The 18,431-nt window shown below is 36.2% G+C and overlaps 1 protein-coding gene across 16 annotated transcripts in view; it reads right to left on the reverse strand.

Annotated features, from left to right (window-relative positions):
- The window catches only part of TENM3 (teneurin transmembrane protein 3), a 594,796-nt gene that overhangs the window by 326,239 nt on the left and 250,126 nt on the right, over positions 1-18,431 (reverse strand). The window contains exon 2 of one of the 16 annotated variants that reach the window (XM_088056018.1): positions 8,043-8,162. The exons of the other annotated variants lie outside the window; for them this stretch is intronic. The gene's annotated coding sequence lies outside the window, so the exon portion shown is untranslated. The remainder of the gene's footprint in view (positions 1-8,042; positions 8,163-18,431) is intronic. 16 annotated transcript variants of the gene reach the window in all.

Below are 18,431 nucleotides of genomic sequence, written 5' to 3' on the forward strand. Positions count from 1 at the left end.
ACACCATCAGATCTTATCCCATTTGCAGCTCATAATGCTTAAAAATGTTAATTGAACATTACAAAGCTAGTGAAATGTGTATTTATATGCGTACATATAAAAATAGCTGTTTTATATATATATATGAATAAAACCACCAATGAAAGACATGCTATGGGGAAAGTATTGCTAGTAGTATTCTTGTCCGAAATCTAAAACAACAAAACCACTATATGTAGCTAACCTAAGTCAAGACAGCTTGGGAAATAAGTGTATGTACCTAATCTAACTCCCCTTTGCTTTCAGCAGCTTCATATTCCAAAACGCCAAAATGCTGATAAATTGTCTCTTCACAAACTTATGGTAAAAGTGACCAAACCAAGACCACCAGGGAGTATTGGAGAGACAAAGCAGGAATGTTCTTATACCTATGTAAGTTAAGTTTTTCAGTAGTCTCTCTTCTATCTCCCCTGAAGAATAACAGGAGATCCTCCCCATCAAAAAAATAATGTGTATAAGTTTTTAAATTTAGGTTCCGAAGCCATTAGTAAAATGTGCAAAATACCATTGAGGAGAAAAATTCTATGTTGGTTTTGGACTTTGAAGCTAGAAAAACATAAAATTAATTGCTTCAAAATTCCTTTTATCTATTTAGTCAACTAAAATAAAATTTATTATGGAAGCAAACCCAGCATCACTAAAAATACTGAAATGTTGATAATTATGTATTGCTCTGTATTTCCTTACCTGTTATTCCCTCAGGGCTATGTTCCTCTGTACCTAACGGAGAAATTAGAAGCTTTTGGCAAGGGTGCTAGATTTATCAGGGGCTGCTGCCTGATTTCAGAGAAACACTGTATATCAGCAAGTCAAAAACATTGCTGTGACTCTGAATCTTCCATCTCCTATTTAAAGCATTTATTTACCTTTCACAAAAACATGGCATGAACAGCAAAACCATTACAGGCTGGTATATGACTCTGATTTAAGAGCACTCACTGTCCTGCAGAATTATGAAATTAGAGATCATGCCACAGTGATTCAGTAACAGCTAGAATATATGAAACTAATGAGGTAATACCTTACCTTACCTCACCAGGATATCAGTCCTGAACACTTGCACAGACCAGTTCAGTCGGTGCCATGCTTGAGACAGGACACAATACAGTTTCCTTAGAAAGCGGTCTGTCAGTCTCAATTTCTGAATTCAACTGAATTTCTGAATGCCTTATCCATAAATCATGAAGCAGGTTGGCTTCGTCAAACAAGACATAGTTCAGAGTCACAAAGTACCATTTGCCAGAATCCTGGTGATAAAATTCTAGAATCTGGGTCTTCATGCAACCATAGGAAAAAAAAATACTTGTGAGGCTTTTGAGGGAGTCTATGTTCTCCCTATGGACTAAAGATGAGACAAACTGGATTTGGCAAATGCTTAAAAGAAATTCAGTTTAAAACTTATTTAAAATAAAAGAAATAAAATAAACAAGAAAAACTGTTATTTTAAAGAGCAAAATGAGGAACAATAGTTACTGTAATAGCTATCCCTTCCCTCCTCTCCCCTTTGGAAATGTTCTCATTCAAACACTCATCCAAAATGATGCCCTGGATCTTGGCACTCTGCAGCCTCATGGGCCTGAGCTCCCAATGGATAATCTCACCCCTCTCTTGCTGAAGCTGGGTCTTGGTGCAGCACACAGGGTGGTTCTGAGGCTGGGGGAACAACAAGGAAGGATCTGATAGGGTTTGGAGAAAATGGGCAGTACAGCATTAGCTTATTCTATCTTCTTTGCTTTAGCATTAAAAAAAGGACCTTTTTAGCCAGATTTTATTAAGTTTCTGACCTACAGCTATGACTTCAGTCAGTCTGTTTTGAGTGCATTTGGTAGTGTTGACCGACACAGTTCTCTCAGACAGAAAATACAAGACAGATGCTCATGATTTCAGAAAGCTTTAATCTAATTTTATTTCTATATATGAAGTAGAATAATAAATAGGATTCTTGTCAATGCTGGTGAAAGGCCAGAGGCTTTGCACAGACTGGACAGCACAAGGTCTCAAGAGCTGTCTGGGCTCGTCTTCACCTGTCTGGTTTTAACAGTTGCCAGGTGCTTGAGCCATTATTGCCTGGCCTGACCCCAAAAACACGGAGGGAACGTCTGCCACCCTGTAGAAATAGTCACTGGGTAACAGGAAGAGCCCTTTCCGTCACCTGAGGCTGGGGAAGGCTTTGAAGCAAACCTTAAAACCCAGACTGGGGCCTGATGCAAATAAAGCAGGCTACAAAAAAGCCTATAAAAACAGCCCTAAGTGGACAGTGGACCAACATCAAGATGCCAGACCCACTGTGAACACCATGCTCTCTGCAGTGAAAGGCACAGAATGCCAGTGACTTCATGGAATCACCTCCCCACCTGTAGTTTTATTTCCACCCTCACGATCCAGAGGAACAAAAATTGCAGGAACTTGGAAGTTCTGTTTAACACTCTTAAGTGTATTATTATAGATACTTGTATGTTTTTATACATTCTATGGAATGTAACAATGTTAAAATATTAACTGGACCACTAGGAAAGTCTCGGTTCATTATCTATAGCATGTGCCTTTCAAGTTAGGAAGATTCAGAATGAATCTACAAAGCACACTTTCCATCCGCAAGGAGCAGTTTTTAAAAGCAAAGAGAGAACTGTAAAAGCTTTCGAAGATTTTTAAAAACTTGGTTTCCTGAGAAGTGTAGACATTAACTTTCCAGTCCCTTTGCACTGCTTTTCCCCTACTTTTTCCATATGCAACACCTTTGTCTTTAGTATCTTGCAGTAGAGAGTAACAGTGAGAATGGATGCAGCCACACAAGCTCTCATTTGGGCAATAGCATCTGACTGATGAGAGATGTGTAACAGGACTCTAATGACATGCTAAATCATGGCATAATAATTACACACTGCATCCAAGTTCCTACTTTCCAGTTTTATAATGATAAGCATCAATATTACAGAATTCAAAAAGGAGAAGAAACTTTAGAGAATATGTTACTAAATTTGACCTGTTGAAACAAAAAAATTTTAAAGACTATCATTAGAAGCTAACAATTTTGAGGAAAACATAAACAAGCTGCATTTTAGGTAGGCGAAGCTATTCATGACATCAAGAAAAGCATTACCTTCCACTGCGTATCAGTTATAACGAAGACAATCTTACTATCTTTGTTTCAAGTTCATTTTGCTATTATGGATATTAATTCATTTGTTTAGATAAATGGATAATTCGTATATCTAGTAATTACATTATGGGTCAAAAGGCCTGCTTTATTACTAATACTAATCAAGTCATTGGGATTACTCACTGAAACAGCAAACCCTTATCACGGACGTTCTTTGTTCCATTACTGCGTAAGAGCTGTGATTAATATTAACCTTTATTTCAACACTGATCCTTACAAAATTCAGAAGAAACTATTCTCTTTCTCGATTCTTTTGAAGAAAATGCTGTTTCTCCCACAGATCTTAAATACCCAAATTCCCAGAGACTGTTTTGTGAAATGAATCCTTTGATGAGCTTCAGAATAAGGCATTTTAACAAAATACTCAACCCTGTCTTGATAGTCTGCTGCTGCCACCGTTGCTGACGATTATAAGCTTCAGTACTGTGAATAATTCAGAAACTCATCTGTTCCATTCAGTGTAAAGACAATGTTGAGAGAAAAAGGCCACTTTTTTCCCTCTTCCAACCACTGACTTATGTATCCCAGCACTGGTCTGATCGCATGATACACCTAGAGTTTGACATGCATCCCCTGACAGCTTCTTAGCAGCAGTTAGTCTGTTTAGCTTAGACTCCAGAAATAATAGGAGCACAAAGGACAGACAAGTTTCTGCAGTTACACACACACTAGCTGCACTCACGTTTGCAGTGGCTCCTTCAGATACTCCATGTACAGTGAGCCTAATGCCTAATTATAAAATAGACAGATGCCAGCAAATGTATTGTAACCGGGCAATCTGGTACTGATGCACAGAAGCAGTGGTACTTGATAAACATTTCTTAAACAAAAACATGAGCAGTATAATCACCTGTTTCCCAAAGACTAATGATTGAAAACACACTGCTCCAAGCCTTTGTTGAAACACCTTTAAATTCAGTTCTACTTCCTTTTAAATCTTGTAATTAACAAGGACATGGAAGGCTGTCAATATATACACATACAACATGCAGTTTTACTTGAAAACAGTATCTGTCTGAGCAAGACAGACTCATGCAACATAGTATTTAAGCGATTAAGCACTGTTTATTTGAAACTTCTCCTCCCTTCACATAAATAACCTTTTTATTTTCCCAAGTTTACTTTAAATACATAAGCAAAGCATTTGTGTTATAGTGAATATTTCATCTTTCAAAGAAGACAAGTTAAAACTCTGACATGGTACTGAATGCATCCACATGCACTGACCCACAAGTTTCTATTTAACCATGAGAAATGCTACAGTATCCTTTGACCCTAAGCATTTTTACCCATCTCTTTCATTCTTTTCTTCCTTTGGCTGAAATCAACTCAATTGTCAAGGAAGATGACCACCTAAATGCAAAGGAAAGGTTATGACACTCCTTGAATAAAAGGTAAAATCTATAAAAACCCCCAACAAACAAAAAACTAACCCACTCCCTAAATCCTTAGTGTTCAAATAAGGTCTAGCAGGTCATGGTTTGTTACCTGGCATCTTTCCCCCGTTTCCTTCTTCCTCACCAAATAACTTTAGATACATCCCAATGTCAAATTTGGTCTCCCGGTTTTGCTGAAGGATTTTTCAATGTGTTGATCAATGAATTCCTCTCTCAGGCTTCAGCAGAAAGAAGAGCAGCACTCTACTCTGAGGAAAGCAACCTTTGTCCCAAGTGTCCTTCTCTCAGAACCACCTCCCCAAATAAGGCTAAAAATTATAAATTCCAAAAAAAATTAAAAACAACAACAAACAAAAAAGCAAACAAACTCTCCTGTGTTTGAACTTACTTATGAATTTTGTTTTAATGCTTTCTTGAGAGAAAATACCACAAATAGGTATATATCATTCTGACAGCAAGACAAAGCCTCTGTTTCAAATTTAAAAGCTCCCTATCTCAAGTCTATCGAGACTATCACAAGCATGCCAAAGAGTCAAAAATGGTTATAAACTTCCCACCTTAAAAATGCTGCCTGTCAGCTATCTCCCACTGCAAACATCCTGTGCAAAACTAAGTAATCCAGACAGTCGTAAAGCAATTCTTGATCATTTTTACGGCCATCTCAGCATCTCTCAAAAAAAAAAATTACATTACTACCACGTGAAGTTTTGGATTATGACAGGTACTAAAAGATTCTAATCAACATGCAAGCTCCTTTGCACAGGAGGAAAACAAGATATTCTTTTTTGTCTGCTAAAGAGAGCAATTCAAATACCTGTTTTGTTCTCTTGGTAGCATTTACATATCTACTTATTCTAAATGATACAGCAATTTTAAGAGAAGGATTTTTTTCCTTCAGACAGGCATCCTGCCTGAACATCCCACATACAGAGAAAATACTGGGGATTGTTAGGCTGCTCTTCTACCGATTAACAGAGCAGCTACTGCACTTGCAAATGGGAATCAGATGAACAGCTGTTCATGAAAGGCAGCTGCAGGCTCTCCTTAGCCACACGATCTACAGAATCATGGAGTCATTCAGGTTGGAGTAAACCTCTAAGATCATTGAGTCCAACAGTTAAGGTACTGTCAAGTCCACAATAAAAATGTGTCCCCAAGTGCCACATCTGCATTCTTTTAAATACCACCAGGGATGCTGACTCAACCACTTCCCTGAGCAGCTTCTTCCAGTTCTTGACAACCCTTTTGATGAAAAAAAATGTCCTAATAACCAATCTAAACACTCCCTCCACCCAGCACAGCTTAAAATTTGAGGCTATTGCTTCTCATCTTCAACACACTTCAGCAGCCTTAGAAGCCAGCCTGACTATTCAGGACAAAATACTTCCCCAAAGGCCACAACAGAATAAGGTGACCAACATACAGAAGATATATGTAGAAATTCATACCACACATTCAGCAAATTATTGCAGCTATTTAGCTTTTATGAACAAGAGACATAAAGAACATGATATAGAGCTCAATATAGACTATATTAAACTCATCATTAGGCAGAGTAACTCCTATTTACACTAAGACTTTTAACTAAGAAATTGAAATAACTCCCTTATTCCAGTGTTTTGTCTCAAGGCAGTAACAACCAATAACATCACTATGCTCTGTAAAATTGTTGGTGATTTTCCATGTTGGAAAGGAAGTCAAAAGTTTGGGTTTCTTAGACATCCGCTGGTGGAGAGTGAAGGAAACCTGAGCAGCAGAGCAAAAGAGGAAGTTAATTCAAATTAATTTATACCATTAGGTTTACCTGTCCAGTTCAGAGCCCTGTCCTTTGGGCTGCTGTGATGAACACAGATAAGTAGTGCTTAGTAACATGGATTTATTTTTTTTTTTGGCTGGAATTGCTTACCAGAAGTAATATTCAAGGCATACCATATTGAAAAGGAAGGCAAATAAAAATGGAGAGCTAAGGATTTATCTTCAGCTGTAAAGAAATACCAAGTGGTATAATGACTGCCATGTACAATACCTTTATCGTGTTATATGCTGCACAAGTATCAATGCAAATTATACTAAGAAAAAAAATAAAAATCAATCAAATATTTCTAAATTGTTGTTAAAACACAGCCAGAGCATACAACAGAAATATTCATGTAAGACTGTCAATTTTGATATATTTTTTACGTTTTTGTATTTAAGTTATTGCCTGAGTCCAAGAAACATCTAGGAAATATATACACAACTGTCTGTAACAAATCAAACCAATTAAAATATCTCAGTTTAAGGTTCATTCCTAAGTGTAGAAGCAACAAAACACAGATGAATGATGGAAAATACCTACATGAAAGATTTGTATTGTTACCAACTTTACAGTTTGTAAGCTCTGTGAATGTATTAGCAACATAAAGTCTTAAAAATATATTCGTATTTGTTACTTAAGAGATTCCCATTGCCTCCTCCTAACATGTTCATACTGTGAATTGTGTGCTAAAAACCAGAAGAATTTCCACAAATTAATTGCTCGCCTCTAAAATCATTAAACATTACTGGTAGCAGTAGAAAACACTGTTCATTAATTTTTATTGGCGGGCAAAGGAAGGAGGAAGAGGGCACTATAGTCCAGAGCCAGAGGAAAACAAGCATTAGAGGAAAAAAATGATAACAAATCTATTTTTTGGAGTGTGTACACAGCCATACACCACTGAACCCACTACCACTTACATATATACTTAATCTTGCTACTTTGAAGGGTCTAATGTCTGGAACAAAATTACACATACATTTTTCAAGGTCACACATGTGTGAGTCAGGCCATCACTGTAAAAAATTTGTTTTTCTTGTTGAATGATTTACATTCCAGTATTCCAATTTTAAGTAAGCTTTGACAACTCACCTTAGAGTGATTAGTCAGCATCTCAGAATTTGTGATGAGTATTTAAAAATCACCCTGTTTGAAACATACTCTGTAGGCTCTATAATTACGAAAGCTGTTTCTTTCGTAATTATCTCCCATAATAATTTACAATCCACATGCAACTATGTGTTGTTTACAAAAAAATTCTTGAACAGGATGGTAGGAAAATGTTGAACCCCTAGATTTTTGTATCTAGCTGCTCAGGTTCCTAAGGTGCTTCTCAAGAGTTTTCCAAACATACTTCTTCATGACAACAAAACAAACCTCGTAGAAAACAAAGATTAGGATTTATTGCAAATTTTTAATTTTTAAAATATCTATTATAAACTGCATAAAGAACACATAATAGCAAGCTTATTTAATGTAAAAAATACTTGTCAGTGAAGTTCCATTGGTGTGTAATGCATTGAGACCCATGTTTCAAACAGAGAGAGCAATCACAAATCACACCATTCACTAAAAGATGCAATGTGTAAAATATGACTTGAAGAACTCTCTTGGGAAATGTGAACTATTTAAATATATAGAAATTTACCTTTATGTGCCAGAAAAAGCCCTTCTCTTCCAGTCTTGGAATCTTTACCAATTTATATACTGTCTTCACTGATTTTTCTCACAGCAGAAGCTGGAGGAAGCAGCGTTTCCCCCCTTTCCTCTGTAGCAAGGTCAAGGAAAGCATAGGTCAAGGTTTGCTAGAAGCCAGAAGCCCCAAAGCCAAGCTCACAGAAAAGGGGCTATCAGCACTCTCCCTTCCTCTAGGCTCTTCTCACTCCATGTATTCTCCAGGTTTCACTACTAACTACTGAATTTAACTCAGGTAAATAGCACAAAGATTTCAGGCATACATTACAGATGCAGAACCCAATGGATTTGTTAAGAAGGTGGCTTATGTTTAAGGGTTGCTGAGTTTAGTATCCCTCACTACTTGCTACATAAAGCTTGTTCAGTTTACAAAAATGTATGCTTTCTCATTAGTGATCTCCAAACTTTCCCTTTCTCTTCAAGGCAAATGATCTGAATGAACCCATTTTGATCATATTCTGAGAGGATTAACACCATGGGTTATAGCTACCATGTGTCATCTTGCAGGGAGAAAAAGTAACTTTTAAGGTTTTCTATCAGCTTCTTGAAAATAAAGTTGAAGACCAGACCAGTCACCTGGTCCTGAGTATTCTGGGTAATTGGAAAAATTTAAAACTTTCTTCCTTCATTCAGAATCTTTTGCTCAGCAAAACAACAAATATTTTACAATGTTTATCTTGGAAGACCTTCTAAGATAATAATATTACCTTAGGAAAATCTACTTTCTCCTTACAACAACATTCCTTAAAAAAAAAAAATCACAAAAAGGAACAATAACATAATTGAAAGGAGGCACAGGAATTTTTTTCATGCCTAATTATCTTCTAACCCTTCCAAACTGAAAAGTATTTGAGAATATTAGGAAGTCTTAAGTATGTAAATACAATAAAGCACAAGCAAAAAGATCAACTAATGGGTAAATCTGAATTCATCCTATGGAAGGATTTTTATTTTTTTTTTCCATTGACTCAAAAATTTGATAATACTTGAGAATAATGTTCTGGAGACTTCTGCCAGACGGCTGCCTTAGAGACAAGATGTTCAGATCTTAGACTCCAAAGTAGCTCTGTAGCTCCTTGAATTACAATGATCAAATTCAGATTTTTAAAAGTAGCAGTAGTTGTCAAGAAATGCTAAAAGTACTGTTTGTTCATCCATACACACACACACACACACACACACACACACAAGAAATACATATAATACTCTGTTGATACAGTGGAGAATACTCAAACTTCTGGTTTGACACATTTTTACAGTCCTCTCTCTTCTAGATCTTTCAAATTTCTTGAACATTTTCTTATAGAAGTAAAATTAACATGACAAAGACATTTGATAAAGTTTCTTCAGAAATAGGCTCCAAAAATCTAAGTTGGCGTGGTGCAATGGGAGAAATATTCTCAGAGAGAAAGCAACAGACAAATGATAGCCAAATGGGGTACAAATAAATGTTTTCTCTATGGAGATTGGTCCCACAGAGTTATGCTGAGAAAACACCAACCTGAGACTGAAGATGTAATTATTCGCTGTCTCTTACAACTAAAGAAATTGCAATTTCTTCATACCTCTTCGCATTCGAGTACAGAAGGAAGCAGAATAACAAACCAGCTGAATGTTTGGCCTAACCACTACCTTTGTTCTTACACCTTTAAAGTAGCACAAGCTACAGCATTTCTTAATTCAAACTGCAAAAAACACTGCCAAACATGGTAGCCTTTTTCCTTTCTACCCAAGCCACACATTTGCAGTGTGTTATGAAGCAGCTGTACACCAGGATGAGAGAGAAAATTAGCTAATTGATTTTGCTGGGTTTGTCTTCCATGAGTTGACAGAAGCAGTGTATAAGGGGGGAAAAAAAAACCTGGTTTCACACCCTCACTCAGAATAAGGTTCTGTCCTGTGAAAAATTTCAAGATATGCAAGTAGCAAGCAGGTGGTTGGGAAAAAACAGTTAAAAATTAAAAATTTCTGAACTTTGACCTTTTCGTAAGGAGATTATAAATATATTTTTTGCAAGCTCCTCAACTCACACAGGTTCACAGTGGGTCACTGAGCGGAAGAGTTTCCCCATGCTGAATACCAGAGCTGGTGTGAGGAGTGAGGGAAATGGCACAGCTCAGGGAAAGGTCTCTTTTTGGTGGTGGACAAGTTATATAGTTTGGTTCCTTACACACCAGCATATATAAAAGAGAGAACATGGTTAAATATTCCATTAAAATTGTTCGTAATAGTCACAAACCACTAACTTTTCTGTATAAAGCCAAGAAAATTAATGAAGACTAGAATATAACTGAAGAAAATTTGAAAACCTATAGGTAAATGAAGACTATTCACCTGCAGAAAGTATTTTGTTTAGCTTGAAAAGCATATTTACCTAACACACAATGTTGCTGGTTTACAGTTGTGTATTGCTCATTATTTGAGACATACAGAATAAAAATAGGTATCCACTGAAAAAATATTTCCTTCCCCACACTTCCAAAGTAAAATCTACTGCTTGTAACCTCTTCATAATAGCTGACTCTTCAAATCTAATTTTTTGCTTCAAATATTTATCAAATCTTATGTTCACAGATACTGTTCTAAAGAAATCGCTTTCATATTAAACATTTTTATTTACAGCAACTTCTGTAAAGCAGAGAATTTTACAAGGAATATATTGATTCCAAGATAATAATAAATGGAAGCTGTGTTATCTACGTAGATTTTTCTCAGAAATAGGATCAAGTGATAAAGTAGTGTTGTGATTTGTAAAGGTCACTTCCTGGCAGATCAAATCAATCTTAATTTTGAGAATGGTGTAAGATTAAAAAAAAATTCAATTTCTGCGTGCTGGATTCTTATCAATACCTAGCTTGAAAGAGCCAATCATAACTGTAGCTCTAATTAAGATATTTTGATTAATTCACTGTATTAACTCCTGGTCCTAAGATAGAAAACTGCTGTGACCAGTCTGTTTGCAGCAAGGTTATCTTTCTACTCAGATATATTGTCTCCACATCTACCCTAGCTCCAGTATTTTTTCCAGTATTGTACTATTTTTACTACTAATAGAAAAACTGCACACATTAAAATAAAATTAAATAAAAAAATAAGCAATTAGAAAATCCTATTTGCATTTGGATTTAAACTATTTTACAGTATTCTGCAAAGTGCATCTTGAACTCAGAGAGAGAGTTTAAAAAACAAATCTTTAAGCTTAAAAGAAAAATTCAGTACAAGATAAAAAAGGACAGAGGACTGCTCTATCTCATTTGACCTGCCTAAATATGTTTCAAGGAGAAATCCCATTGAAATGGACAAACAAAAGTCTATGATTTAAGAGAAATATATGTATTCTGTCCCTTTGAAATTATTAATTATTAGATTTGGGGGCCAATTAGAATTTTACCAGCATGAAAAGTGTCAGTTCTAGTTTCTTAATTTCATGAATATTCAGAAGAACACACGTCTGAAGCAAAACTTACTCAGACATATCTATTTTGTATGAACAATCTAGCAAAATACTTGCATTACCACAGCCTTTAGGCAAAGGATGACTAGACAGACTAGGTGACAAACACTGCATATTTAATTTTTTTAATTTCCCCAAGCTTAATGATTACTTTAATAAAAGTATTTTGCTGTTCTTTGTTAATAAATATACTAGAAATATTACATACTAGAAATACTTCTACGTTTATAGTCCATATGAAGCTTGCTGAGAAGTCTGTCTGAGTCTCTTGCATGAAGACTTTTAAAGACTTTTTCAAAGAAAAACTAAAACTGCTTATGGGTATCTAATAGCATAACTGTGAAATACAAATACCATCCAAGAGCCTTTCCTTTTAAAAAAAGTTTTATGTCTTCCAGGAAAATATGTAATTTTTTTGTAAATCTAGTAATCAATAGCAACACAAAGTGCTTGGTAGTCATTGATCCTGGTCACAAGAAGGCAGCAAGAACACTAAGATTGCCGATATCCTTTTGTCCAGAGGTTTATTCCTCTTGCATACTTGCAGATCGCAGATGCCCAGGTGTGGATGCCAGCCACACATCAGCCACCAGCAGTATGTCACAGTCAGTTAGCACCTTTAACTTTGTGGAAGTGAAAAATATTGAGGTGTCTTTAGCCAAGAACGCTCCAAGTAACACCTGCCAAAGCCAGAGCATTGCTCCGAGCGCAGCTGCTGAAGATTCTCCAGTGATCCCGACTGCGACGGCATCTTCCAGCAGATGGAAACATACGCAACACGCAGCTGCTGGCTGTAGGAAAAGCTCTCATCCGTGGAGTAGAAAGTGAAGGACAACAGCTTCTCTAGAGCTGAGATGCTGCTCACACTATTGATGACAAAGTGATGGCAAGGAGCAAATCTGCAATGCTGCCACCTACAATGTGCCACCTACAAACCAGAAGGAGGGAGAATGTGTTCCCAAGGACAGAGCAGACACTGGGTAGAAGCAATGCAAGCAGCCTGGGAAGCTGAGCACCCACCACTGTATCAAATCCCACAGTGAGAGGGGGCTACCTTGATGTGTATGATGAGCTACCTTGACTGTCAGAACACCTGTCTTAGGAAAACAGCAAGAAGGAAGAATAAGGTGAGAAAAGAACACGAACGAGCCAGAAATTCAACAAAAGGGAGGAAAAAAACCCCTAATTCAGAAACAAAAAAGGGCTGCCATTGATCAAGAGAAATCAATTTCCAGAAAAGAATAAGGGAGGTTCAGCTAACCACTAGGCCAGTTAAGCTTCCTCTAGGCCAGTATTCATGTGTAGAATATCCCAATCTAGACCAATAGTAACAACAGAATAAAATTAATCACTTTTTCCCCTTTACCCCAAAATGTAAAGTCAGTATAAGCCAATATTCCAGATTACAATACAAACTCACTTAGTAGTCATATATTAAACCTAACATTTTATTTCAAAGTCACTTACTCTTCAGGTAAGCTTAGTGAAAATAATAATGGTATGCCTACACTGATAGAGATATCACAATTTCATACTCTTATTATGACAGAAATTTTTGACCCCTAACTTCTATTCCAAGACAGCTCTTAAGGATAACATATCAGTCTTGCCTTTATATCTAAATAATTAAGAAAGTACTGTCAGAGCCAGGCGGGGTCTATGATAAGGATGCTTAAACTACTTTTCTGTTTAAAAGAACATTCATTTTGCATATTAGAAGACTAATCCCAACAATAACTTCTAATAATTACCTGCCTGCACTGTGACTACTGAGATACTAAATCTGAAAAAACCCATTCAGATCCGTGCATACTCATAAAATATTGAAATACTGTATACGATTGACAAAACATTAAAGTGGAAGAATGTTCTACGAAAAAACAAAATTTTAAACTTTCAAACAAAGTAAGAGACTTTAATATCTCTCAAAGGCTTCTGGATAAAATTTGTCACTTGTACTTGAAAATTTGCTAACACTTAGTAAAGGTTTAGACAGAATTCAAAACGTAATAGCTTTCAGAGCTATTCTCTGGGCAGTCAGTGACGTCTAAGTGAATTTGTCATGATATGTAAACACCATTTTGGAAGGAACTGGTTTTCCTTAGTTCACATTTGAAGCTAAAACATTTTGACTGAAACAAACACAAGCTTCCAAATAGGCTCTGACCTTTGCATAACTGATCACCTCTTTTTAAGTTCTGCAGCTGTAGCTAACAACAACATGTTAATGAACCAGTTGCCTGTATTCAACAATCTCCGAAATGCCTCAACCCTTGACACTTGAAAAAATCCCCACACTTTTTTTGGTTGGAATTTGATGGTAGGAACATTATATCAGCTCTACAGATGTGACAGCTGATACAGTGTCAATATAGGTGTTCAGAGCTAGAGCTGTTGTTGCTGCTTAGCTCAGCTATGGGTATCACAGCAGCACAGCTCTGGAGTTGCTCCTTGTCTCTTGCACTTTGCTTGTGATGCAAACTGGCAGCTCCCACCCTACTGCAAGAGCCAAACACTGAAGGACTGTACGAAATGTCATGTATGAATCACAGCAAATGTACTTACACTTGAAAATCTGACAAATGAGAACAACCACAAGCAACTTCAAAATTAAGTTTTAAGAAAATTATTCACCCAAATAAGATGATAGAGTAGCTGCAAGAAAACAGCCTAAAGAAATATTTTTAAGCAATATGTACGACATAAGAGCTATTAAAATTCACTCGACTCATGTAACTCATTCACTGACTCATGATGTGCTAAAATGAGAACACTGAAAGTAAAATATACCACACAGCATATTCAGATTATGAGTAAGAAAGAATGGTTTCATATTGATCCCTGAAATTAATTGGAAGCCAGCCAAGTTATAGAACAGTCAGAAAAAGAATGAATGCTTCTTTCATACAATGCAAATATAGAGACAAAGAAGGGATGAAGAGAAATGAAACTGTCAAGACAGGAAATTCAGACCACAGGGAGAGTACTTAAAAAAAGTGCCAATGTTATATATAGTAAATTACATTTCCAGGTAGAGTAAAAGTATCAGTTGAGAACTTCAGGATCAAACACACTACCAAGGTTATTCATAGAAAGTCTAAATAGCAACTATACAAGAACAGTTGATTTGTCCCCAGGAGAAACACATTCATGCGAAGTATTTAGAGGGAAAGTCAGAACAAGCAGGCAAAGAGAAGAGAAGAGTCATTAAAGGTGTCAAGGAATGTGTACAGCTGAAAATCACAAGCACAGAATTGTCAGTCAGCAGCATAGTTTAGACCCTGTGTATAAGTAAGAGCAAATGGCCAGAAAGTGACCCCTGTGAGAAGGACCCGAGAGAGAAAGGGTCTTGTCACATAAGAAATGAACAAATACACACCTTTTATTTTTTAAGAGATGTGTAGAAAAAATGTCAACAAGAAAAGGATAGGGCAGGGAGTTGGATGAGAGATTTGTAGAAATACAGCAGTTATATAAGGAGGAGAAAAATGAAAGAAATAATACCTGCACAGAAACTGCACATATTCTCTCCCAGCAGTCATCATTATCCTGAGCTAGGTCCATCTCAAACGTAATTTCTTAACAACTATTATGGAAAAGACTATGAGTAAAGTCTAACACTGACTATCTTTTTACTACCAAAAAGTTGATGATAAAAATATTCCTTAGCTGGAGGAATTTTATATTAGGCCTTCTAGAGACATGACATCTAAAACTTTTATTAAGTGAGCAATCTAAGCCAACTCTTAGAAAGCAAAGCAGCAGGCAGACTAGTACCTCACTCCAGGTTCTGGGTACATTTACCCATTTATTTGCATTACCTAACTAGATAAAAATGACAAGACAAGAATATCACTTGTCAGCACGTATCAGCTCCAAATGGTGCTGCACATTTCAGGAATAAACTGGAAGACTCGATAAGTGTCTGACTAACTAGCAACTCAGTCTATGCCTAGGATTCTTCTCAGAGGCTGAACAGTTTCTAGATCATCCCCTTGCTTCTCTGAAACTAAAGATTTGATAGAATATGCATACCATCTGAGCTGTAATCACAGGAAACACTTCACAATTAATTATTACATACAATATAATCTCATAATAATAAAAAACAGTTTATGAGAAAATGGAATGACTATCAACTTACTCAAACCTGCTTAAAACAGTAACAAAATAGTACCTGTTTTGTTAAGAAAGAAGTCTTAACTAACAGCAATTTTTGTTAAAAAACGATTTTGGGGTTTTTTGTTTGGTTGGTTTTGTTTGTTTTCTTTTTACTGTGTTGATATTGGTTGAATATTAGGGGATGCTTTACTGCCTGGAAAACAGACTCATGTGACATCCATTTATGGCCTATGTTTGCTTGGTATGTCCTACACACAGGTTAGAGGTGAAAATGGGAGAAGTCTCTCCAGTCTTGCAGCTCTTACATGAATTAAGCAGTTAAGAGGCCATCTTAACAAGCAGACCTGTAAACTCCTGCATCCTTTTGCCAAAGCTTTGCCTTCCAAAAAACTCACAACAAAACAGAACACTAGAAACTGCCTTTTATTACTGAGATCAGGAGAACTAAAATAACAATTGAAAAAGAAAACTAAGAAGATAAAAAAATAAATGAAGATTTAAATGTTTTAAATCACAATGATGCATCATATGCACATCATTACACAGAACACAGAAGAACATAATACCCTAATATTACTATAAGGATAAGCGTATATGTTGTGACTTAAAATGTTTTAATTCCATTGAAGAAGTTCTATAGCTTTAAAACCTGCTGCAATTTTGCATGGCTGCTGCCTTTTACTTTCTTCAACATGAGGTGACAGATTCTGCAGAATATTTACTTACTAAGAACCTTGGCAGAACATGCAGGCTCTGATTTTATTGTAGGATTGTAACTCCATATACGCATTACCAGACCTTCTGCTTAGAATCATGGCATCAAATACTACAGTAATCTCAAGCAAAGTTTTTGTTCAATTGATTTTTCTCACTGTCTGAAGTCCTCTGCTTAAAAACCTTGATGGTTTGGAGCATCTAAAAATTGTTAATGTTCAGTACACAAGACATCTCTGCTGTATTGTCAGACCAAGACTCAGTGGATAAATCAGAAATACAAATACGTTACAGAATACAGATATTTGTATTTTACAGGACAGATTTTTAATCCTGCCTCAACTGATAAAGACAAACACATGCTAAGTACTTATGCAAAAACCTAACATATAAATAAATGTTCAAGAATATATTCTATATATGTACCTGCAAGTTACATATGTAACTGCTCAGACATAATACTCTAAGAATAATCTTATAATTAAAGATTAACAATGTAGATTTAAAAAACCCAAGATGAATGAATTAATACTGCTCATTTTCAAGTTTTAAACAGTGCAGGTTTCCAAGCCAAACATGAAAGCTGGGAATGGAACATGTTGCTCTGAAAACACTGAATAAACCAGCAAAATGGGGAAAGTTTGTTAAAAACAAAGATTATGTCATATGCCACAAGTAGGAAAGTAGCTTTGCCAGTGTTTGAAAACCAGCAGCACAATGACAAATAAAACCCAAGTTTCTTTTTATCAAATATTCAAGTCAGCCAATCTTGAAAAATGAAAGAATAACTCAATTATCTTTCATCCTCAAATCACAATGGAGAAAGAAATTTAGTAAATACAGGGATCAGTTTATGTATCACTAGCAATAATTCAGCAAATCTTCTCTATCTGTTATAAGTGTACAACATTAACAACTGTTTCATATTCAAATTGAAAAGGTTACTGTAAAAGAGAATAAGGAATGCATTTAACATCTTTTCACTGATTTTATTTACAGTGTTTCTTGCTGAAAAAATGTCTGCATAACATATAGAGCTTTGCTATTAACATACCACAATTCTCCAGTTTCCTTCCTGAAAAAGTAATGCTTATCTCACAAAAAAACAACCCTAGTCTCCCTATTTTGTACCAGAATCTCAACAGATTCCTCAGTCAAAGACATCAAAGACTTTCTTCTTCCAGGAAAGAGGCTTGAGAAAAAAATAGGAACAGCAGAAGTATCCCTCTCCCATGTTCTCTTCATCTGTGCCAGTGATTTTCACAAAGCCATGCTTCTAATTAAATGGACTGTCCAGATGGGCATTCCCTGTTTTCTGGGCAGCTTGAGACCATAATGACCTGGTGCTGAAGCCCTTCCGGCTTCCTCCACAGAAGTTTCTGTGGTTGCACTGTGCCATCCATGCTGCAGGACCCACCAAAGCACACAGGAACACTCTCAGCCCAGCTCTCCTTAACATGGTGGCTCCACTCTCCCAAGGCACAGCACACAGAGTGGCAATGTGAACCAAGAACTGGTAATGTCTGACTACAAACATGGATGTCAACTGCTGACATAAAGAAATCAGATTTACGGAAAACCAAAGAGAATGAAGACTGTTATCACCCATCCACCCCAATAAAAGCACCTGCATCCACAAGGGAAAGACAATTGAACAGTCATCTGAAATATAAGTCATCTTTCACTTTCCATTGCCCCCTGCAGAGGAAAAGCAAGTTATTCTTCAGTTCTAAAAGCTTTAATTGAGGAATTTCATAGATATTTGTACTTTTAGTTTGTTTACTGTTTGTTTTTAATCAAAAACTTTCTGTCAAAATGAAGTGGTAAGTTGATTGCAAGATAATTCTGTTTGAATATCGCTACATTATTTTAGTTGGTAGTCAGCCTTCAAAAATTCCAGTTATTCAAAGAGAGAAAACTAGCTTGAGAAATAAATACATTAGTAAGAAACAATCAATCACAGAGAAATAAAACAGAGGCTAAGAGAAGGATGGTACTTTCAAGGGAGGAAAGCAATCCACAGAAAGAAATCTACTTTAATAACTACATTTG

This window comes from Pseudopodoces humilis, chromosome 6, assembly GCF_049639895.1.
Source record: "Pseudopodoces humilis isolate 2021_Gansu_Grassland_sample_001 chromosome 6, ASM4963989v1, whole genome shotgun sequence".
In the NCBI taxonomy this organism is placed as follows: domain Eukaryota; kingdom Metazoa; phylum Chordata; class Aves; order Passeriformes; family Paridae; genus Pseudopodoces; species Pseudopodoces humilis.